This window comes from Equus przewalskii, chromosome 4, assembly GCF_037783145.1.
Source record: "Equus przewalskii isolate Varuska chromosome 4, EquPr2, whole genome shotgun sequence".
Taxonomy (NCBI): domain Eukaryota; kingdom Metazoa; phylum Chordata; class Mammalia; order Perissodactyla; family Equidae; genus Equus; species Equus przewalskii.
The window spans coordinates 916,892-940,700 of NC_091834.1; the positions used below are offsets into that span (position 1 = coordinate 916,892).

The following is a 23,809-nucleotide window of genomic DNA, read 5'->3' on the forward strand; positions in this document are numbered from 1 at the left end:
CGCGTGAGCTTTTAGCAGTAAGCATGAATGTATTCCATCCTTAACAATAAAAATAATTTTCTGCAACATAATGTTTAATAAAATTAAAAGGAAAATCATAGGAGATTTCATGCAATTTGATTGCTATTTAGAACCACATAAACATTAAACATTATGTTGTTTTGGCATTCAAAGCTATATGTAAGAGTCAAAAACCAAGGCACAGGAACCTTAAGCAGAAAATATATTTAATTTTCTCTGAGCAGAAAGAGAATGGAATTCAGAAGGATTACAAAAGAGCTTTCAAAGGGAATGATAACCATTTTCTTAAACCAAGAGTTGGATGGGATATGCATTTGAATCTTCATTCCTTATACCTCACACATTTTTTGTGTGTATTTTAGTTTACTCCGTATTTTAAAACACTATTTTAAAGCATAGCCAATAACAGCATGTCACTCACCCCAGACGGTTACAACAAAGTCGTTTCAACATAACTATAAAACATCTCAGAGTAAACTTAAGTAGATTGGATTATTTCTCTAATGATTTTTACCCATTTTTCTGACACCATGGTAAGAACGTAAGAAGAAAAAAAACTAAAGCCCCAACTGTTGAAGATCTGAATCGTTTCTGCTTGATTTCTGAACCCTAAGAATGGTAGGCAAAACCAGAGAACTTGAGGGTATGAGAGCTGTGTAGGACAAGCATGAGTTTTAGCAGGCATTTATGGTAAGGTCTGTTTTTACACAGACTGTATTCGTTCACATCACATGATCTACTGCAATACTCGGCAAATCAGTGTTCTGATTATTTTTTCTACTAATGAAGATTAAACCTCTGTTAATTAGGAAATCCTGTTTGCTTTGAAAAGAAAGCTAAAGACAACAGAAGTGGTAGACACTGGAAATTTAAGGTCATCAACCTGGGCCACTACAGATGTGGCCCAACCTCTCATTTATGAACTAATACAGACCTTTGGAGCTAAAAGCTCCTTAGAGATGTCTTATTTCTACCCCTCGTTTTGCAGCGTTCACACTGAATCTGAATCTGCTCCTTAGGAACAGAGCTGGTACCATGAAACGCTTCTACTTCTCTGACCTGTAGCATGATATTTGAGCCTTATAGCAAAGCTTCGAAGCACACTGTGATGTCTGGCCGAAGACAGGTCCCCCCACCTTTCATTAGGAGCAGGAATGAGCACTGACTGGTGTGCTTTAGAAGATATTTTCACAACGGCAAAAATAAAAGGATTGTCTGCTTTACGAAAGTTTAATAATGTTTGCTAGAACAGGTAAATAATGGAATAGCAATGGTTTGCCATAGAAAGAGCTGCAATTTCAATTCAGCATGAGAATAAATAATTACTATTATAAACACATCATTCTTTAAGGACTTATAATGCTGTTCTACTAAAAGCACTTAGAGCTGAATTGGGAACCATATAAGGTTTCAGAGTGCTTATTATGATCATTGAGGTATAGGGTAAAAACGGATATCAACAGGCAGAAATTAAGATCATTATAGATTTTAGCTTTTATTTTAATGCATGGTTCTTCGGAGACCAAAAAAAATATAAGGTATGATAGGGGCCTTTGTCATGATTTATGATTCATGTAATGGCTCCTCTAGTCGAACCTATTGACTTGGCAAGAGTTTAGCATCATTGTAGCTTTACAGCAGCATAAAAAGTGATTGCTTATGTCTTAGGAGTGTTGTATTAGGGAACAAGTGAATATATTTTTAGAACATAGTGCTGCATTTCAATGTCATTTGAAAATCCAGCTTATAAAACCACAAAGCTGAAAGTTGAAGGAAAATATCATGTTGAGTTTCTTAGAGGCATATGGAAAAGCAAACTGTTATTATAAAATGCATGTTATTGACAGAAATATGCCTTGTTCTTGTCACAAGTATTACATGTATTAGCATGGCCTCAAATTATGACAGCAAATCTCAAGCAAAGATATAATTTACTCAGAATCTGGTCCAACAGCATCTAAGATAGAAGCAGAAAAGTTCATTCCTAGTAGAGACTTATCACATGAATTCACAGAAACCCATACACTTTCCACTCTTTTAAATAATTCCTGGAGTTATTTATATAGGAAATTCTCTATTTTGTTCATGGAAGTTCTCTGAGTTGGGAGTTAAGAGTCTTAAAATCATCTCAGATCCTCTATGTTATTTCGGGAAGCCACTTTCCTCCTGTGACCCGCTGCAGTCTATGGGTCTGTAAACTGGAAAGAATGGATTTATTCTTTCAAAACTGGCTTCCATCAGCATTTCTAATGAATTTCTTAAAAGTCTTGATCCTCAGGTTTTAACTGAACCGAGGTAAGTCCTAGAGATCTGCATTCTTTATATAAACTTCCCCAGATGAAGCTGATGCCTAAATAGGTTTGTAAATTAGTAAGTGACATGATTTCAAAGGTCTTTTTTGGCTCTGTGATTAATGAAATATACTTGGTGAAGGTTGTAATTCAGAGGACACTCATTTTAGAATTATAAGAGACATTGATTACAATCAAATCAACCTTAACATTGAAAGTATCCTGAAGAAAATGCTTTGAAAATCTAGGGATGTTCGGTTTTATGATATGGCTCAAGGTCTTTTTTAGTATTATGTACTAGAAGTACACACATAGGGCCAATTAGTAGACATATTTATGATATGAAGCATTGAATCCACACGTGAACTAAAGAAATAAAACCATGTTTTTTTTATATACTACTTATAGGATCAGTCTCAGTTTATAAAGACATTTTATTTTATTGAGACAATATATTTTTGTGACCATTTTCTAAAACGTAAGATTCTCAATGACCACCTAGTTTGTATCAAAGTGGCTTTCCCATGGCCCCCCACAAATCCATACGAATTAGCTACAAATTTTTAAACTGACCAACTTTCTGTATGCAATTGTTTGGCATAAATAAATGGATAGAATATTGGAAATTGTCTAAGAGAATAATTTAAGAATAACTAATATTAAGCCCTTCTCATTGATGCTTTGATGATAATTAGGCCACGCAGCCAACTGTCAGTTGAGACTCTCCAAGTTAAATTATTAACAGCAACTTTCCTATTCACAGTAGCCAGGGAATATTTGCCGAATTATTCTAAAAGTAGAGTCATATCACTCACATCCTTTTTACAGGAAAATTAAAACAATTTTCACATTGTCCAGGACCATCCCTGCCAACCCTGGTTCTTACTGGATTTTTAGAAGTGGATCACACATCCCTGGTAACTGGGAGATGCTGGCATGAGCATCTGCACAGACACAGGCCAATGGAAAATCCGAGCTGCCTTATCCTTGACTCACAGGGCAGCAGAGCAGTGGAACGGCTGTGTCAGAAGCCTACTTTTTCTTCATGTGAAACATTGGCGGAAGAGATTCCGATTTAAGGCTTGTTAAAAACAAAGAAGGCAACAAGATTTGAAAGAATAAAACCAGTAAGTCTTTGCTTTTGTAGTTTTCCTTGCCGATTTTCTTGTTGTTCTCCCTAAAATTTTAATGACATGTTTTATAACATTTAGTTATAATTTAATTTATGCTTATTTAATTACTCTCTAAGTATCGTGTAGAAGAGAATGGGTATTGTCCGGGACTACGATTTAGCCGAGAAGTGGTACCTCCAGGACCTGGCGTGTGGTGGCAGCAGCAGTGACCGTGAGAGACGTTGAAGGGACGGTGACACTGAACGAAGATGTCAGACCAGGTCACTTTTCTGGAGATTCTCAGTGTTGCGCTAAAACCTGGGAAATTCTGTGTTTTGCTTTGTTTCAACAAAAAACCGAGTCATTCTTTAGGCAATAGTTCTTCTAAGAAGGGAGAAAAACTACCAGAAAGCTTCAGCAGAGAAGTTAAAAATAAAGGCAATAGGGAAGGAAACAGAATGCTCTGGCTGGCTTGAGTTTTCGAAAGGTCACCCTGGAGGCAGTGTGAAGAATTGGAGAAGAGCGAGAATTGAAGGGCAGAGACTATGTGACTAAGTTGACTCTTGCACTAAATCAGTGATGGTGGGAGTGGAAAGGACAGGCTGGAGGGGTGTGAAGGAGGTTTCAGCCATTGCTAAACCAAATATATTTGGGGTAGAAAAGAGTTTCCTAAGCGTCTAGCTTGGGACAACGAATAGATGGTGGTGCGATTGACCAAGAGAAAAATACTGGAGAAGCAGGAGAAGGGGATTTTGGTGAGGTGATCAATTTGTGTTAAAGCCAAGTTTGAACTGCGTGTAGCACATCCTGGTGGCAATATTCAACGGTCAGTTTCATATGTGGTCAATTAGTAGATAGAGAGAGAGAAATAGAGCTATTTAGATCCAGATATTTATATAGCTATAGATCTCTGTGTGTGTGTGTGTGTATGTGTGTATCTGTGAGGGAGATCTGGGTTGGAAACAGGTTTGAGGAGGAAAAGAATGAAATATGAGGTAGTATCCAAGAAAAGATAGGAAGGGAGGGCATTCGAACTCTGAAGAATACAGGAGGAAAGAGCTCTTTCAGTGAGTTAGAGCTAAAAAAAGACAAGGGTAGAAAACCAAGGATGTCAGGAAATTTATTTGGAGATGCAGAGAGAGAGAGAAAGTTTCAAGTATTACAAAGGTCATCATTCTTTTTAAATAAAATTCTAATTTGAATTATTAAAATAATACACATTCATAGTAAGAATTTTGTAAAATATTAAGCATTTTTAAATATTAATATGGCATTCTTATGAACATAGGTAAAACTGTCCTTTCTCTTTCTCTCCTACTGCAAGTAGGCCCATGCTAGTCCATTCCATCATCCTTCCTGCAGAGATGTTCACAAATATTAACTATGCCTTAGGTTTCACCTCAGTCATTTCTTCATTCTTTTCATCCTGAGCTGTTTCTTCTAACTCTCCAACGTTTTTCAAATAGTCATCATCTGCATCACTGATTTTTTACATTTTCCAAACACCTCCCCAAAATATTTTATTTCTTTCATTAGACTTAAGTTCCTTAAAGGCAAGAGCCCCATTCCTGTCATCTTTAGAATTCCACAGCAAAATTCAGAGCTTTAAACAATGTAGATCAGCAGAGTCTGACAGAACCTTCTGTGATGGTGGAAATACTCCTTTGTGCTAATTCAGTAGCTACTTGCTAATGTGGCTATCAAGCAACTGAAAGGTGAAACTAAAGACCTGGACTCTTAATTTTAACTAAAATTAACACGTGGGTAGTGGCTACTGTGTGGAACAGCGCAGCTATAGACCATTAGCATAGCGATTAAATGAATTATCTTTTAGTTAGCTTTTGTTTCATTGATTATTTTTTATTCTTTTCTTTTTAAATTTGTTTTCCAAGGCTCAGAGTAGATTAGAGGCAGCAAATTGAAGAAGGAGAGATGACAGACGAATGAGAAAAAGTTAAATCAGACAAAGGAACTCAAAAATGTCCTAGTCTTAATTAGTATATGGTCAAGTAATCCTAACCTCGCAACTGATGTCCACAGTAATGATGCTGAATCATCTAACGAGTGGATGGGTGCCAGGAACCTTGTATAAACTCAAACAATTTTTAGAACAACTCCAGGAGATATAACATTATTCCTATATCTCAATTAAAAAATTCGTAAATTTAAGCAACTTTCTAACAAAAGCTGCTAAATGGTAAAAGTAGAATTCTAACACGAGTCAGCACCAAAGCCCATCATCTTTGCTCTCAATATGATGCCTAATACATGAATTATATTCATCTGTACTCTAAGAAAACATACACACAATAATTTCAAACAATTTCTCCATAAAATGGTTAAAACTTGAAGCAAGTCATTGTGGTATGTAAAGGGATAAATCTTCAGCTAATTAAAAAATATTCATTCTCCAAATGACTCATGCTAGACAAGATAATACCATATTCATTTTAGTAAGTAAGTACAGATGTAGTAAAACATTCAAACCCTAAAAATTCTTTCTGGCATACATTAAATTCCTCTAGAATATATCATTTTCTCAAATTTTCTACATTTTGGGAGAAAATAATCTCAGTAGATTGCAGAGATAATAATTTTCCATTACTTCTAAGGAATAAAATTATAAAACTCACTCTTACCTTTTTGTTTGTTGTAAATGTGTGGTATATTCCTGTTGTCCTGCACGACAGACTTCTCCACAATTTCTCCAGTTGTTTAGGTCCTAAATGATATATTAAAAAAATATATGTTTCATATTTTCAAAGCTTTGTAAGTATTTAAGAAATACATTAAACCTCTATTTTCAACAGCTTCTAAGACTCACAGAAATGTGATGCTTCTAAGACGTGGTGCCCATGGTCAAAAGGGTACACTTACTGCCCCAACATCTATAAATAAGCTATGGTTTCTTAAAAGGCCCATGAAATAAAACGTCATTTGTTGTTATTAGTTATCTAATTTCTTAATTAAAGGTTATCTGTGTTAGGAATGGATTCTATTTAATGATTTGTTTTTTTCAAATATTATCTTATGATAATGTATTTTTATACTAGAATTCTTATTTGCCTTCAATAGCCTCTGTCATTCTTTTTACTTTCATTCCATATTTTCCTTCTGGATTATAATCATGTATTCTATTCCGGATGAAATACCCATTTTCCTCTGAAATGCGGCTGGTAAACAAAAGCCTGTAAGACTGTACACGAGGAGGAAGCTGGATTCCTTTCATCTGTGACTTTTCTTCTAAAGTTAGCCTTGGCTTTGTGAAGCTGTGGGTTGTTGGGTCTGTTATTGTCTCAGCTAAACATAGACCCGAATTTAGATAATCATAGGATAAAACCCAAAGTGACGTGCTGTTTCAAATAAAACACTGATACCCCCTCATATAGACAAGGGCGGCAGAGACACGTGCATTTAAGCTTCAACCAGGCGTAACACTGTCGGACTCTGTTATTTCAGTTGTCAGTGTAAACCTAACCAGAGAGAGCAAATCAGGAGGAAAACAGCAAAAACTTCTGCTTTGTGTGCTTCCCCAAGCTAAAAGGCCTTATTAGGGAAATAAATCCTTTTAACAAATGCGTCAGTGTAATCAAGAATGTGTGACGTGTTTTATCTAAGAGATTCATTTTGTAGAATTTAGCATTCTTTATTCCGACCCAGCAGGTTTGATTCAATTCACGTTTATTGAATGTTTTCTTCAGATAAAATGTTTGTGTAAATGATTATAAGGAAACGTGCTCTCGACTCGGCCTCCTTCTTGCTTCAATGACAAACAACATAAAACAGCAAAAGAATCTAAAATATCATGGGGTTTTTCAGGTGGAAAAACCCCTAGATGATTGAGAACACTACCTGAAACGCCATCCCTCCAAACCACACGACAATTAGGAGTAAACAAGTAAAAAAATATGGTTTGCGTAGGTTTTATAATTGCAATTATATATGCAGAATATTTATCATAGGTTTGCACTAAAGAATTAGAAAGTTAGGCGTTAAATGTAATTCCAAATAAGACATTGACCAATGAGGCAAAAACTAACCTTTATCTTTCTACAAAATAACTTTCCCGGTTCAGTAGTTGTCTGAGTCTCTAGGTGATCTTGCACTGAGTCATTCGCAATCACTACATGCTCATAATGGCCCTGGAGAATACACGAATGGGAATTCAAGGAACTCAGCTGATGGCATTCAGCACAGCATTGTGGACTGCGCATCTTCTGAAATACACGGGTGCAGGGGGTGGGGTGGGTGCCCTGTCCAGAGCCCCCTTGCCTGCTGGTACACCCACCTCCCAGCTGCTTTGAGAACTGGCTCACGGCTTGCCGTTTCCTCAGAAAACTGCCCTCCAACAAAGATTGATTAGCACAGGGGTATAAAATACTGCCCCTCTGCTTCAAGGATGGGCCAACTATGGTGCCACTGTCCTCCAGAGGGTCCCCTGCAATCACGGTGAAGGAAGATGCCCGTTGGGACTTGATCCCTGCCCAGCCTTTCTCCGTTCCCCTTTCTTGCTTTTCTCTCTCCTGTGGACTTGAGATCACTTTCCCCAAATCCCCATCTCTCATTCTGCTTCCGAGGAACTCTCACCTAAGACTCGGAGGCATCATTGAACTGTAAACTGGCTATATAAAAAAAATGGTAAACTGAAGAGATGGTATGAAGGGAGAATGGGGAAAGAAACTTTTATTAGCAAGATTTTTGAATGAACATAATCCACAATTACAATTCAACCCTTATTTTCTATGTATTTCAGAACCCGTTTCTTTATCTTTAAAATGGAAATTATATTTCAAAATCCAACATATAGTTGCCATGTTTTATTTAGATAGAAGAGTTGAAAAAAAAATGTTATTTCCCCTGCCCTCTCTAACTCTGAATTTTCTAAAAGAAAACTTTGTAAACAGGTCTACCAATTTGTCGCTAATTTTTCCCTTTCCTTTTCTTTTTTTCCTTCCCAGCATTGAAATGTAGGAAGAATTTGTGGAGTTTTTTTTTTTTTTTTCCACGTAAATGAATTTCAAAATTATAATTGCCAGCATTTTAAATCAATATTTTACTCAAAACACTTTTCTTATTAGGACATTCCATGACTGTTTGTGTTTAGGTTGAACATTCCAAAGGCAGGTCGTCCCCAGGGACTGGCACATAGTCAGCGTGTAATAAATGTCTGTTGGTTCTTTGGAGAGCCCCGTCTAAACATCAGAACCATTTGGGGTGGCGCTGTTCAAAATGGTTAAGCTTGTGGGCTCTGAAGTCTGACAAAAGCTTCGGTCTTACCTCCATCTCCTAGTAGCTATGCAAATTTTTCACTTTCTTTCTTGAAGTCTCATTTTTCTAATCTTTAAAAATGCGTGATAGTGTGCATCCCATAGGTTCTGTGGGAATCTAATGAGACAATGTATTTAGCATGGCAAGTGCTAGAGAAATATTAGCTAGTTAGCAGGAAGAGAGGTATTATAGTCTGAAATTTAGACTCCGTATATAAATTGATTGACAACAGTTTCTAATAATGAAGTCATGGTCAGTCAAATAATACATTTGCAACAGCATATGTATTATTGCTGTTGCTATTATCATTATCATAATAATAGTTTTCAAAGTTATAAAGATAGGGAAAATTTTTATAAGAATTGCCAGAAAAAAATCCCTGGTAAATTGATGGTCAGTGAAAGGAAAGCGCATGGCCAGCATTACTATCATCTTCTCTGCTTATCAAAGAGACATAACGAGATTCAATATAAGAAGAGAACTAGTTCCTAAGCCAAGGACTTGATCAAAGGACAGACTGTAAACTTGGCCGATATGGAAATAAATATGTCAGTTTTAGCCATTATTCTCTGTATAGCTATTTAACCATATTAGCAACCATATTAGCTAACCATATTAGCAACATGTTCTTTTCAATGAAAATTATACCTCATGTCCTTCAGGCAAATGAGAAACTGTCATTATTCCAAGGCCTCATGTTTTTAAAAATGACAATTCCTCAAATATATCTAAAGAGAACTTACACGGGAGGGTTGAGTTTAGCACTTGGATATAAAAAACTGACCATTCATGTTTTAAAGTACAAAGCATATAGTTGAGGTTGAAACAGCAATGGCAACAAGAGGATAACAAAAACTGTAGTGAACTAATGACGTGAAATAATCAGGAAAAAGAAAAACAAAACAAACAAACAAACCCACACGTAAAACACCAGGACCTGAAAAGCTGTACCAGACCACTGAAAATAGAAGCTGTTATTGCCATTGCAAAAGAATCAGGTATAATTCTGGTCATTCTTCATAAACTTTCTTGGCCATTTTTAAGCAGACATTACACAGCAACCCCTTTGGATTTTCTGTTCCATTTTTGTATAAACTTAACCCAAAAGCTACATTCATACTCATCTGCTTAACTCCCTGAATAAAGGTCTTCATTTAGACATATTTTAATGTCATAGTTTATTAAAGTTAAAATTTTAAGAAATGAAGAAATGTTCTGTATCTTATGTAAAATCATTGTTAAGTATCTTCTTAATGATGCTCAACATTCTTCATAAAAAAAGTTTCCTTCTAGATGTTATTATCCACAAAATATCTTACTCGCCTGATGAATATGTTCTCTTTTATTAAAGAATATACTACATAATCCATCATACCAAAAAAGTACTATGATAAAAAGAAACATATTGACTTTATAATGAGCTGGACTCATGTCCCTGTTTACATAGCAATGTGACATCTCTGAATCTCAGTTCCCTCAAAATTTAACTGGGGAAACTCCACTAGGTTTCAAGATCTGTGAATAATCCTCCATGGCTTATAGACCCTCTGGGCCTGAGGTTCTGAATAGGATGGAGAGAAAATTAATACAAAATGAAAGAAAAGTTGTTGGATTCCCCAAATTCTAAGGTAGAAAACAGGTTGATAAAGATACTCAGCTGCAAACACGTTTCAAAGTATAAAGTGTGTATAGGTGAGGTTGACACATAGCAATGGCAAAAAAAAAAAGATACTACAGTAGACAATACTCAGCAAGAAACAGTAATACACATGACATCGGTGAATCTCTAAAGCATTAAGTCAAGTGAAAGAAGCCATTCATAAGGGAATATACCCTCTATGAATCCATTTTATGAAGTCTAGAAAAGGCAAACCTGTTATGATCGACAGAGAAATCAGTACTTGCCAGGGGTCAGGAGCTGGAGTAAGGGGACTGAAGGCAAAGGGAGCCAATGAACTTTTAGGAGTGATAGAAAATTTCTATATCATGATTGTGATGGTGATTATATGACTGTATACATTGATGTAACTCATGAAATCGTAATCCTTAAAATTGGTGAATTTTGTTGTATATAAATCATACTTCAATGATTGAAATACTCAAATTAACATAAAAAAATTTAGTGTAATAATCTGGATTGTAACACACTCACCAGCTTGAATTCTGATTCTCTTTTTCGAGAAAGGGAAAGGAATGAATTGCAGCTAGAATGTTCATAATTGCCCTTCAAAATCTGGATATGTCCATGGTAGCATCTTCTTCACCTGAGTTTTATCCGTTTAGTGTCTCCTCTATGAAAAGTGAGGTTTGCAGCAGAGAGGAAGATAAGTCACAGAGTTATGGTAACAGCCCAAATGAGAGATTATGAGGGTCTTACACAGGCCAGTAGTTGGACTGGAAAGACATATTTTGAGTAAAAAAAATATTAATGAGGTAAAATTGGCAGATATTTTAGTATTCTTGGTTGGAAGTGTGGTATGGTAAGAAGTTTGATACATGCCAAATTTCTGCCTTCATTCAATTGGTATATGGTGACGATGTTCACCACGTTAGAGGGGGAAAAAGAATGTGCTTATCTGAAGAGTTAGATGAGTTTGATTTTCGTCTGTCTTTCAGAAATTAAGAGGTATCTACTTGGAAGTTTCCAGTAACAACTTTCTTGTACCCACGGCAAAGGTCAAGGATAAGGACAGAAATTTCAGATTATATGAGTAAAGATTTGACCTTGAGAGTTATGTAGCCACTCAAAAAATATGTAGAGTGAAAAGAACCAGGTGCTGAAGATGGATCTCTGGGTAAGACCAATGTGTAAGAGGCAGAAAGAGAAAGTGGGCTCCATAAAAGAACAGAGAAAAAGGAAATGGTTGGCGAGGTAAGAACAGACAAGGAGAGGTTGATATCCAGGGAGTAGAGATTTTAAGAGTGTCTTAGGAAGGTTAACTCCTATAACAAACACACATTCCCTAATCCCAGTGGCTTAACTGTATCCAGATCACAGTCAGTTTTGGGGCATGGAAGGGCATGGGAAGAGCCTGGTGGTCTGTAAGTCATTCAAGGATCAAGGCTTCTTCCATCTTATGGTTCTATGTTCCTCTTGGAAACTCAGAAGATGGCACAGAAGCAAGACTATGAAAAATTTCATACCTGTTTTAACAACCTTTCTTGGGAAGTGACGCATATACCTTCTACCCCATTTATGGGGGTGAGCTAGTCAATGTAGCCTCATCGAGAAGTAAGGGAGCTGGGAAACACAGTCTAGCCATATTCCAGATAAGGGTGAGCACTAAGGTTTCTGCCTAAAGAAAACACAGTCCAACAATGTCAGTGTAGCAGACATACCCAGCAAGGAGAAGAGCCGACAGAGAAATTATAGGAGAGAGACAGAGAGGCATCATTTATAGAGCATCACATGAAGACACAGGTGGAAGTGAGATCCAGTGTAAAAATGGAGAAAGCGCCACTGAGACAAGTCTACCAAAGTAATAAGAACATCCTTTTTTTTTTTTTTAGAAGATTGGCCCTGAGCTAACATCTGTGGCCAATCTTCCTCTTTTTTTTTCTCCCCAAAGCCTCAGTACATAGTTGTATATCCTAGTTGCAGGCCATTCGAATTCTTCCATGTGGGTGCCAATCTTTAAAAACAAAAAAATAATATTTTTATATCACTCCCAGTGGACGACTGATGGGGGGATAGGTTTTCTGCTTTTATCATTCTGGTTTCTTTTTCCAAGAATGTTGGGAAAATTAATCATCCCGCCTCATGATTTGGGAAAATAAACAGTTTCTATGACAGGGCCCAGTGGAAACCACAGATCCATTCCCTATAGACTTTTGACATTTTCCTCTCAAAAACATGTTCTCTTCTACCCAGTTGTAGGATTTATGAGATTAGGCACAAGACAGTTATGCTCAAAATGCAAAAGAAGAAATTTGTATTTAACTGTTGCTGTCCTGTCCCACCGGAAGTTATTTATATCGATTATTTATATAAACTGATAAAAACAGCAGGGTTAACAAGCTATTAGAAAGAGGCAAATCTCTTTGCAGATTTCCTGTAGCATTTCCAAAGATGAGAAAATTTACTGAAGCCTTATGAACCCCATTAAAGTGTTGTTTTGTAGGTAAAAATGGTCAAATGTCAGTCCTTTTATATGATACAAAAGAAGAACCACAAGGAAGAAGCTGTTTGGTACGTGAAGCTCTGATAAAACTGGATGGACCCTGGATGGGAGTGGGGGGCACGTACATCTCCCCAAGACGTTCCTGTGCTGGTTTATGCTACGCCTCAAGCTAAACCAAGGTCGAATGGACCACTAGACCTCAACCAAACAACAAGAGAAGCACCTAATGGATGGGCTTCATCTTTATCTCCCAAGACACCTTGGGGTGAGCTACACTGAGATCAAACTCCTTTCTATTCCCAGGGAAAGTATTTTTGTACAAGCATCAAGTTTGTTATAATTAAAATTTTCTTCTTTTTAAAAGTATCCCCTTAGTCAATCTAAACCAACTTTAACATAATTAAAATTTTGAGGATATGGTATTAATATTTTTAAAATGTTTAATATATTACATATTTTCTCTGCCAGAATCCCTTTCACGATTATTTACTTGCCTTCCTATGCAGGCAAGTCTATTCGCCCTTGGCATATATCCTGCAAAGTCATTCTTTCCTAAATCATGTGGCCCAGATGACGTATTTTAAGACCTTTATAACAGTTATATTAAATTTTAAAATGCTCTTTTGAGTCCGAGTGACACAAGCAGCCAAATATTACCCACGGTTGGTGAAATCTAACAGATTTTTGTCACCTTGCCCTGTATTGTTCTATTTCTGTTCCCTTCACTTTGTTTAAAAATAATTAAAAATATATTTCTTTAGAGTAACAGAACCTACATTTCAGGTCAAAATGACATATAATCAGCTCCCAACGTTCCATTCTCCTCCCCAGAGCAGGTAATAATGATCTGAAGAAGGAAATCAGAATGAAGGGAGCAACTTTAGAGGAGTTCTGGTAGAAGGTGTCCAGAAAAGATCCAAGCAATTGAATTGAAGAATTTTTAAAAATGGCCTCTTTCCTGTCATCACAGGGTAGCTTTATGGTTTTCCAAAGCCTACCAAGATTTACTCTATTCCAATTCAAATAACGTTCGTTCTTTACCTAAGAAAAGCAAAGAGTAACACAAAATGCTGAGTAAATTTGCGTGCAATCTGTTTGGTGCTCTGAAAGAAACGTAAATATTTGCAGCGTTAGGAAGCACGCTACAGAATCCTGCTGAAAGAAGAGACTCTGAATGGCATCTTTTTCCAGCTGCATAAACAGCTGGCACTGGGATGGGAGTTTGGCTGAAGCATTTTACCTCCCTGGACGCCATGTTTACCTTGAATGATTCAAGGAATGTACACAGTGGGAGGTGACAACATCTGTGACCAAGGTGTGTGGAGCCATCCACTCCAATTTCTCTTCCAATAAGGGAAACGGGCACTTTTCAAGAACAGTAGAAAAACGTTATTTTGAAAAATTGCATGATGTAATGATATCCTGCATAAGATTAGCTGAAGGCTAGTGAACTAATTGCTGACTTATTGTGGTTGCCGGTTGGAAAGCTAAGAGTTAGTGATTTAGTTAAAAGAGTTTTTGAATATCAGGAATTAAGCAGGAAATACTTTAAGTCAAAATTAATAATTTTTTGTCTTATTAACAATTTTTTTTTAAAGATTGGCACCTGACTTAACAACTGTTGCAGTCTTTTTTTTTTTCTACTTTTTCTCCCCAAATCTCCCCAGTACATAGTTGTATATTTTTAGTTGTGGGTCCTTCTAGTTGTGGCATGTGGGAGGCCACCTCAGCATGGCCTGACGAGTGGTGCCATATCTGCGCCCAGGATCCAAACCAGTGAAACCCTGGGCCACCGTGGTAGAGTGCAGGAACCCAACCACTAGGCCATAAGTGGTTATTAACATATATTAAAGCTAACACTATAAAATGTTTATTCTAGTGAGCCAGAATGAATGCAATTTGGGTCTTTGGGCTTCTTCAAGTCCTACATAGAGATTTGATGAGATTTGAGCTCAAATTGTAGTTACTTCACAAAGCATTTCTCTTTTTCCAGCATCTGTCTCTCTTTTTAGGCCGCATGCCTCAAGTTTTCGTGTTCTGTACTTGCTCCCTAGAACTAGAACAGCACTGCTGGGGGTTCTGATCCAGCCAACAATTTCTGAATGTGTTCAGATCCTTCACACATGGCTGTTAGCTTTCCACTCAACAACTGTATCTGACCAAGAAATTCATATGCCTTAGTCAAGTCAGGGATTGGATGAGGAGAGGTAAGTTAACTAGAAGAGCATGGCCGGAGTAGAGGACACAAGGGTTCATCAAGGTAATAACAGTGAGAAAGGGCTGGGGGGGTGAAGGGTAAGATGAAGGAGATTATGGAGAAATTGAACAGGATACCATAAAGTGTTTGAAGCAGGGGGATATCACAATCCGACCTTCAAGTTAGAAAGATCGTTTTGGTAGCTATGGGGAAAATTGGTGTGGATTGAAACAAAACTGAAAGGAAGGAAAAGAAGATTTCATAGCAGTGATTCATGTGAGAAACGCTAGGACCTAAAAAAATGGTATCGACAATGGTGATGAATAAAACTAGAAGGATTAAGAGACATTTATGAGACAACAGTTCATGTCATTAATTTATAAATAATGATGTTAAAATTGTAGATGTGGACAAAATTCTCTGTATGCAAGAAAATTGAATGAGATTATTTCCTTCACCTAAATAATTTCCAAAGGGTTAGGAAACTGATTTCTTAAAAGTTGAGAAAGATTTCCTTAACTTTGTTTGTATGGGGATCCAAATTTGAATATTTTTCTAATTATAAAAAATTCTTAAAGAAAATGTATTTCCTTACAAAGAAATTTAAGCTCAGAGATAGGACTTTTGGTCATCTTCCAGTTTACTTATTTTCTCTTCACTTGCGTCAAATATGCTGTTAAACCCTTCCTCTGATTTCTTCATTTCAGCCACTGTATTTTTTAATTCTTGAATTTCCATTTGGTTCTTTTTTAACAGAATCAAAGAAATATAGCAACTTAATTTTATCTTATTACATTTGGTCACCATTTTAGGCATTTACACAGGTCAGGTTTTTACTGTGATTTGTATAGGTTCATGGGGAATCCACTAAGACCTCTGGAACTCAGGGCCAGTGGCAATGTAGGGTGAGTCAGGACCAAGAGGAGACTCCCTTTCAGGTGAAAAGTCTTCATCAGGTGTAGTTTGGGATCAAAGAGACTGCAAGTTTAATCAAAAAGTCCAAGTCTAAATGTAGACTGCCTACCACTATGAAAAATTGGAAGGCATTTGTAGGCAGAAGTTACAGAGGCTGAAAAGTTGACCTTGGCAAGGGCAACTAGAAAGTTCAGGTCCAAATATCTTCATAAATTGCCCCATGGAGTTAAATACAGCGAGTAAGGAGCAGAATCCAGGATTCCAAGATGCTATTGTTTCATAAGTGAATTACAATTCGGGTCATTCATTACACTCTAACTGAGACACCAATACTTCTCTCCTTGACTGTGGCAATTGCCTTTTAGGTAACTGTTCTCTTGTCCTGCTACAGCTTATCGTCCATAAAGAAGGAAGATCCTTTAGAACGTTGGTAAGATCATGTCATATCTTGGCTCAAAACCATTCAATAGCTTCCCATCGCAATTATGTTACAATCTGAACTCTTCATCACAGCCCTTCAGGATCCGCCATAGTATGACCTCACTGCTTCCACCATTCCGCATCTCATTCAGTCTGCTGTGGCCACACTGGCCTTCTCTCTTTTCCGTGAGCATTTATTTCTGTCTTAGAGCCTTGGTCGTGCTGGTCCCTCAGCCTGGAAAGCTCTTTTGCCAGATGGAGTTGTGATTCCATCCCTGGGACAGGCCTTCCCTGACCATGTCATTTAGAATAACTTCCATCCATATCCCTGCTCCCCCAATCACTCTCTAACCTTTACCCTTATTTTTCTCCATAGCACTTATCTCCACCAGAACTTAGGTTACATCTGTTTTATTTCTTTCTCCCCCACTAAGATCTAAATGAGCAGGAAATTTGTTGAATCTATCACTGTCTCCAGGGGCATAAAAGATTGCCTAGAAAACAGGAAGTGCTCAGTATGTGTTGGTTGAAGTAGTAAATGAATGCGAAAATGAGAGAGACGTGAGTTTGATCCATGTCGGGGAAGGAGAGATGCAGGACCCGGCCAGAGACTTCCAGTTCCAACTCTGTTTCAGCCAAGCACAGAGACCCAGAGGGAACAAGAGCGAAAGCGAGTCCACAGCCTCACTGAGCCCTAGAATCTTGACTTCATTCCAACACCTAGCAAGGTGTTGGGGCCCAGGCTGTAGACGCTCTTCCTTTATGTCCTAGCTCCTCAGTTCTCGGGGCGGCTGGGCCTCCAGGCTGCCAGGGTGAGCTGGGGGTCAGCATAGGGGGAAATATTAATACATTTCTCTGTGAGGAGTTGCTGGCGTCAGAAACAGATGAGCAAGGAGAAGCCCAAAGGTTGTGAAAGAAGCAGATTCCTGCTGATTTCCCCAGTTTTATCCCTTCTCATCAGTATTCCAGAAGTTTCTAGAACTTCTTTAATGACAAAGAAGCCCTTCCAATAGCCCCCTCACTCCTGGAAAATAACAGCACGTCCGAGGGAGAATAGACTATTGTGTTCTGGAAACACTCGAGCAGCAGAGTGAATCGGCGAAACCACAGGCTGGGGCTGCGCCGTGGACCCAATTAGCTGAAGAGAAGTCCAGTTCTTTATTCACATTAATAGGGGAAATGGTTGAAAACTGTTGTCACTACTGAAAACATACACATAATTAATATTTCAGCCTAAATTTACCTCCAGTTTGGGGGGTTTGTTTTTTTTCTTCTAGTCTCAAGAGATGAGAATAATTACTTATTATATAAGGGTATGATTTCCATCTTCATGAAATAATCCCAGTTGTGAGACTATTGGGAATGATCCAAGTCAGGAGACGCTGTCATATGCAAAACCAGTTTCACAAAAAAGGGTTGGAACCTGCCTGCAAATCACATCTAACGGAAAGCTATGCCATAAAACTAGTCAAGCCTGACTCGCCCGAGTGCGTGTCCATTAATGAAGGTGATGGAGCTTGAGAGTTTTTTTCCCTCTTGTCAAAATCATGATTTATAATCTGACTCTGTTCACAATGTTGACAAGAAAAATGTGTTTTATACGCAGTGCTCTAGATATTATTTCTATAGAGGTGAAGATACAAGAAATATAGGGTCTCATGGTAACAAGCAAGTTGCCCTCCATAAAAAACAGAAAATTAAAACACAGATGCAGGCAGCTTGTTAAAAATTCGAGAGATAAGGGGCCAGCCCAGTGGTGTAGCAGTTAGGTTTGCGTGCTCCACTTTGGTGTCGGGGTTCATGGGTTCAGATCCTGGGTGGGGACCCACACACAGATCATCAAGCCATGCTGTGGTGGTGTGTCATATACAAAATAGAGGAAGATGGTCACAGATGTTAGCTCAGGGACAATCTTACTCACCAAAAAAAAGCGGGGGGGCGGTGAGAAATGGAAGGTGGAAAATAGGTTTAATATATGGGCCAAATAAATAAATACTGTGGACTCAACTGTATTTCTATGAACATTTTTCAGAAGTGACAAATTACTGGGGATTTCTCATAGTTTAGAAACGCAGGTGAGGAAGAAAGGTGAGAAGTGGGAAACGCAGAACTAGAAAGAGCAGGGGACCCACTGAAGACCATGCAGCCCAGAGACCCAGCTTTCCTGTCCCACAGCTTCCCCAAGGTTGTCTCGGAGACGTTTTCAGAGACTAGTTTTGGGTTTTGTCTCACTTCTCTATTTCTGGCTGCTTCTCTATATTTTCTTCATCTCTTTATTTTTATTATATAATTTTTATTGTTATTTTTTATATCATTTCCTTCTTTCTTACTTCTATATTCTATTGAACTTTTTCCAGCTTCTTATATTGACTTCTTGGTTTCTTATTAATAGTAAAAACGTATTTAAAACCAAGAAGTTCCCTCTGAGTACTACTTTAGCTTGTCTCTCAAACTTTCGTAAGTGGTGGCTTAGGTATTATAAATAAGTTAAACTGGATAATTTTCTAATAACTCAAGCTTTTAATTGGACAGATTCCCAGCATCTCCACTTACATTTTTGTCTATTTTGTCACTTTCAGAGGAGCATATGTTGACAGCTTCAGTCTTAATTATTGATTTGTATATATCTCTTGGCAGTTATGTCAGCTGCTTTTCTATAACCGAGTGCAAATATGTTCACATTGATTATATATGCTTGCCCATTTTTTTCCTCTCTTTAGCATTGTATAACACCTTTTTTTGGAAAATTAATATAGAATATTAAATAAAAGCACAAACTTTAAAACTAGACACCATGAGTTCAAATCCTGCTTCTATAACCATCTTTTCAACTAGTACACTTTTTTAAGAGTGATTTGTTTTTTCTGTCCATAGTTATTCTTACTTAATTTTTCATATATAAGTTGTTATGTGATCTTGGCAACTTGTTTAACTTCTGAGTTTCTGTTTCCTTTATCTGTAACATGGAATACCAATGTCGCAAAAGTTAAATGAGGTATCATAGATAGGTTTATCATGGTGGTTATTAACTACCACTGTTTGCTCACCTAATCCATTTACCTGAGACACCTGACCCATTGTGACTTATTATTCATTTTCCAAACTCATTTTCAGGGAAACTCCTTTTTCCCAGGACAACTCACCACTCTTGGCTTTGAAATCTATACCTGAACAAGCTTTTGTAATAATTCCGTGTCTATATTTATGCATCATTTCTTCCTTCTCCATAGTTTTGTCTCTTAAACCCTAACAAAACGCTTATCCAATTCTTTTGGGGTGAACATTTTTTTAGAATTAATGAATAAATGATACGATTGATCTGGAATAACATTATCCAAGAACTCTCTGCAATAGTGGAAATGTTCTGTGTCTATGCTGCGCAGTATGATGGTCAACAGCCAGTTGTGGCTGTTCAGCACTTGAAAGGTGATTACTAAAGAATTAAATGTACATTATATTTTTAATTAATTTCCATTTAAATCACCACACATGGCTAGAGGCTGCTGTTACTGGACAGCTCACGTCTTCAGGAGTTATGTTGTAAACTGTAGGTTAGTAAACTCTGTGACAGCATGTCATCTCACTCTGAGTAAAAGCCGGAGTCCTTACAGTAACCTACGAGGACTACACAACAGGGCTCCCCACCCACATGCCTCTCACCTCCTCTCCCTGCTTCCTCCACTGCGGCCACATTATCGAGCCATGCTGTGGCAGGCATCCCACATATAGAGGAAGATGGGCACAGATCTTAGCTCAGGGCCAATCTTCCTCAGCAAAAAAAGAGGAGGATTGGCAGCAGATGTTAGCTCAGGGCTAATCTTCCTCAAAAAATAAAAATAAATAAATAAAACAGAAAAGTCACTGAGTGCCTTCTCCACCTTGAAGCCATTACTTTATTGTCAGGAATGCAGGGAGCAGAGCTGGAAGAGGACAGAGCAGGCGTCCTCTCTGAAACCTCCAAGTACTGAATGCCATGCAGCATTACAGAGAAAGAAGGTCTCAGGCGCCAGGACTCCAAGTTCCTGTCCTGTCTCTGCCTCTGTGAACTGCCCCCATTTAGGTAAATTTGTTTACACGCTTCTAGTTCTCAGCTGCGCCTTCTTGAAAAGAAAGGAATTCAAAATCTCTATACTTTTGAATGCTGAATACATTTACACAGCATAAAAAAAACTCAGATACTCCAACAGGATAGCAATGGAAATATTAGAACTGGTTGATTAATAAAATACATGAAGAGAAAAAAGGATTCGTAATGCTGTTGATGGTATTTTTATTTTATTTATCACAGCACAACAGCATACAGTTGCATTACACACGTGTGTGTGCACTGAAGATATGCCGTCGCAAAATAGGCCACTTCGGCATATCGATTATTTTGAGCCAATACAGGGAGAGGCTTTCTCTGAACTCCTCTCATCTGCCTAAAGACAGATCCTCGAAAAGGAGCTCAATTCTCACAGATCCCCTCCCTGGGAGGTTCATCACCAGGGAAGATTAATTCTTAGCATGGGAGAGGAGACTGAAAGTCAACACCACACCCAGACGGTCTTCGTCACAAACTCCCATACTTCCCATCTGTTCTTCCAAGGGCCCACTCATCTTTGCTAAAATTCATTTACTCTCCCCTAAGAGGCCAACATCTCCCCCCACCTTCCCCTCTTGCGATGGTATTAAGAAGCCTGAGTTATAAGCCACCTCTGGGAGTTACTCATTTTTCCCTGGGTATCACGGGAGTTACTGTGTGCAGGTATGAAAGCTGGACACTGAAGGCTGACAGGGAAAAATGGATGCATTTGAAATATGGATTCCATTCAAGAAGAGCTCAAGGGATATGCCGGGATGCCAGAAAGACAAACGAGCGGGCCCTGGAGCAAATAACCCTGAACCATCGTTGGAGGGAAAAATGCTAGAACGGAGGCTGTCCTACTTTGGGCACATCATGGGAAGGCAGGATTCAGGATTCTTGGGAAAAGACGATGATGCTGGGAAAAGAAGAAGGCAGCTGATAAAGAGGAAGACCAAATAGGAGATGGAAAGACTCCATCAAGGAAGCCATAAGCCTGAGTCCACAGGAGCCGAGGACGGCTGCTGAGGACAGGACATTGTGGACATCGCTCATTCAGGATCGCCAGGACTCGGGGTTGACTTGACAGCACGTAACAACAAATTATCCAAGTGTACATGAGGTCTGCATGTTGATAAACTTCTGTTTGTTTTTCTCTTGCTAATCTTTAATTACGGGGGTGTCAGTGAAAAACTCATAAAGGAGAGGAGAAATGATTTTTCCTCCCCTATGGTACACACACACACACACACCATATATATAGGTTTCCAGGAATGGCTTTTTCTTCAATGCCCACATCTCTAGGTAAACCTGTTGGGCTCCTTTTCAATACCTGTTCCCTCTTAGAAGGTACTGTGGCCCTAAGTTACAAACACCTGTGCTCGGTGAACTTTAAAACCACTTCTGATCTACTGGGTCTGCCCATCATTGACAAGGAATAACCCCTAGCTGCTCCGTTTCTCCACTTTTCAAAGTGAGCGGGCACATATTAATTTCTACCTCTGCTGGATCAAATTACCACAAACGTGGTGGCTTAATCAATGCTAATTTATTATCGGCTCTGAGGGCAGAAGTCCGACACAAATCTCACTGGGCTGGAGTCAGTGTGTCTGCAGGACTAGGTTCCTTTCTTGAAGTTCCAGGACGGAATCCATTTCCTTACCTTTTCCAGCTTCTAGAGGCCCACGTGCCTTGGCGCTTGACTCTTTCTCCATCTTCAAAGCCAGCAACGTTGGGCTGCGTCCCTCTCACGCCGCCATCCCTCTGGTTCTCTCTACTCTCTCTCCTCCCCTTTTAAGTGAATGGCTGGTGGTTATGGTAAGGCTGTGGCATGGAGTGGGGCGGGGCAGGGGAGCTGGGCTTGTCCAAAGAGGAAGAAAAAGCATAGAAACTACTAGGAGAGAGAGTCAGAGAAGTAGAGAAAACAAAGACAAGGAGGAAATACTGTTCGCCTGGAGAAGGGAAAGAAAGACAAGAGAAATCTCTATTGGAAAAACTCAACCGAAACAGGAGGCTTTAAAGCAAATTCAACTAGTGACCCAGGACTGGATTTATGGGGTTCCAATGAATTCCTAATAATGACAAGTGATTTCAACCTTTTTTTTCTTTTTTACATCTTCTTCCTTTACTCTGTCCATAAGAAATAGTTGTATTCTAACATTTTATGACATAAACGGGAAGAGAAGTTTCAGCTGGGCTGAGCTGTTCACAGGTTCTTCTCCCATGACCACAACCAAATTGCTTCCGATGGTGGTTCCTCCCAGTGGCTGGTTTCGTGAGGGCAGGGGCTGTGTTTCATCAACCACCAGACACCAGCAGCTGACGTGGTTCCTGGAAACATTGTCAACACCTCAAAATATTAATAAATAAAATGAATAAAGTAATCAGCTACCTTCCTCAAATTTTCTGGCCTCTCACCTAAGCTTCCCAACCCATCAATAAAACTAAACACGAGCACAACTCCATTCAGATCGAAAACACAAAGGAGGAGAGGAGAGATGAAGACAATGGAAGGCACGATACCTACCATTTTCCACCAGATTTAAGATGGTTTTTTATATTAACTCACAATTTACTACAGGAAAACTGGACGTTTTCTTTTTTGTTTCCAAATAGTTCAGCCTGGAAATGTGATTTTAGCTATATATTTATTTTAACAAATCACACTGCAGCAAAACGGAGTGGGTAGTCTATGCAGCTTGTAACAAGAGGATTTTGGGTGTCAGTGGCAAATAGACGCATGGCTCAGAACCCCGCTCCCTTCTGTTTCAACAGAATGATAGCATTTGGAGGAAATGTCCTTTTTCCAGGTCTGATGCTCTTCACGTCCTGCATCCTGCTTGAGGAAGTCTTCCTGGCAAGACTAATCTAAAGCAGAGGGAGGAGAAAAAGAGAATAAGCCTCCTCCACTTCTCCCCTCTCATTCATCTCTTTGCTCTCAGCCTCCCTGGGCCTCATGCTGTCCCAGAGGGACCACACCCCACGCTACTGCCTCTCCTGATGGACATTCCCCACCTCGCCTCCCCACACGAACACACGCTCGCACACGCAGAGGCACACACACACCTTCAGGTATGAGATCTGAGGGTGATCTTAACGTCTAACTTTTTACCAGAGTTAATTTACACCATTATTTTTAACCAAGGCATATATGCAGATGGTTAAAAATCAAGTATTTTAGAAGAACTTAGAATGAAAATCATCAGTCTGCTATTTGAATTCCTCTTTTGTAAAACCAAAAAAAAAATGTTCCTGTTTTTAGAAGCAGACGTTTAAATTTTTCTGGCTTTTAGCTGCTTATATTGTGATTTCTTTTTATTTTTTAGATTATTTCTATGCATTATCAATTTATGTCATCCTTTAATCTCTAAGAATTCACCTTGTACTACTTCTCACCGCTT

General features: G+C 38.5%; 1 long non-coding RNA gene across 1 annotated transcript in view; it reads left to right on the top strand.

The window, feature by feature from the left end:
- Positions 1 to 3,196: 3,196 nt before the first annotated feature.
- The window catches only part of LOC139082968 (uncharacterized), a 30,421-nt gene continuing 9,808 nt past the window's right edge, over positions 3,197 to 23,809 (top strand). Inside the window, exon 1 of the long non-coding RNA XR_011539371.1 lies at positions 3,197 to 3,439. This is a non-coding gene — a long non-coding RNA (uncharacterized lncRNA). The remainder of the gene's footprint in view (positions 3,440 to 23,809) is intronic.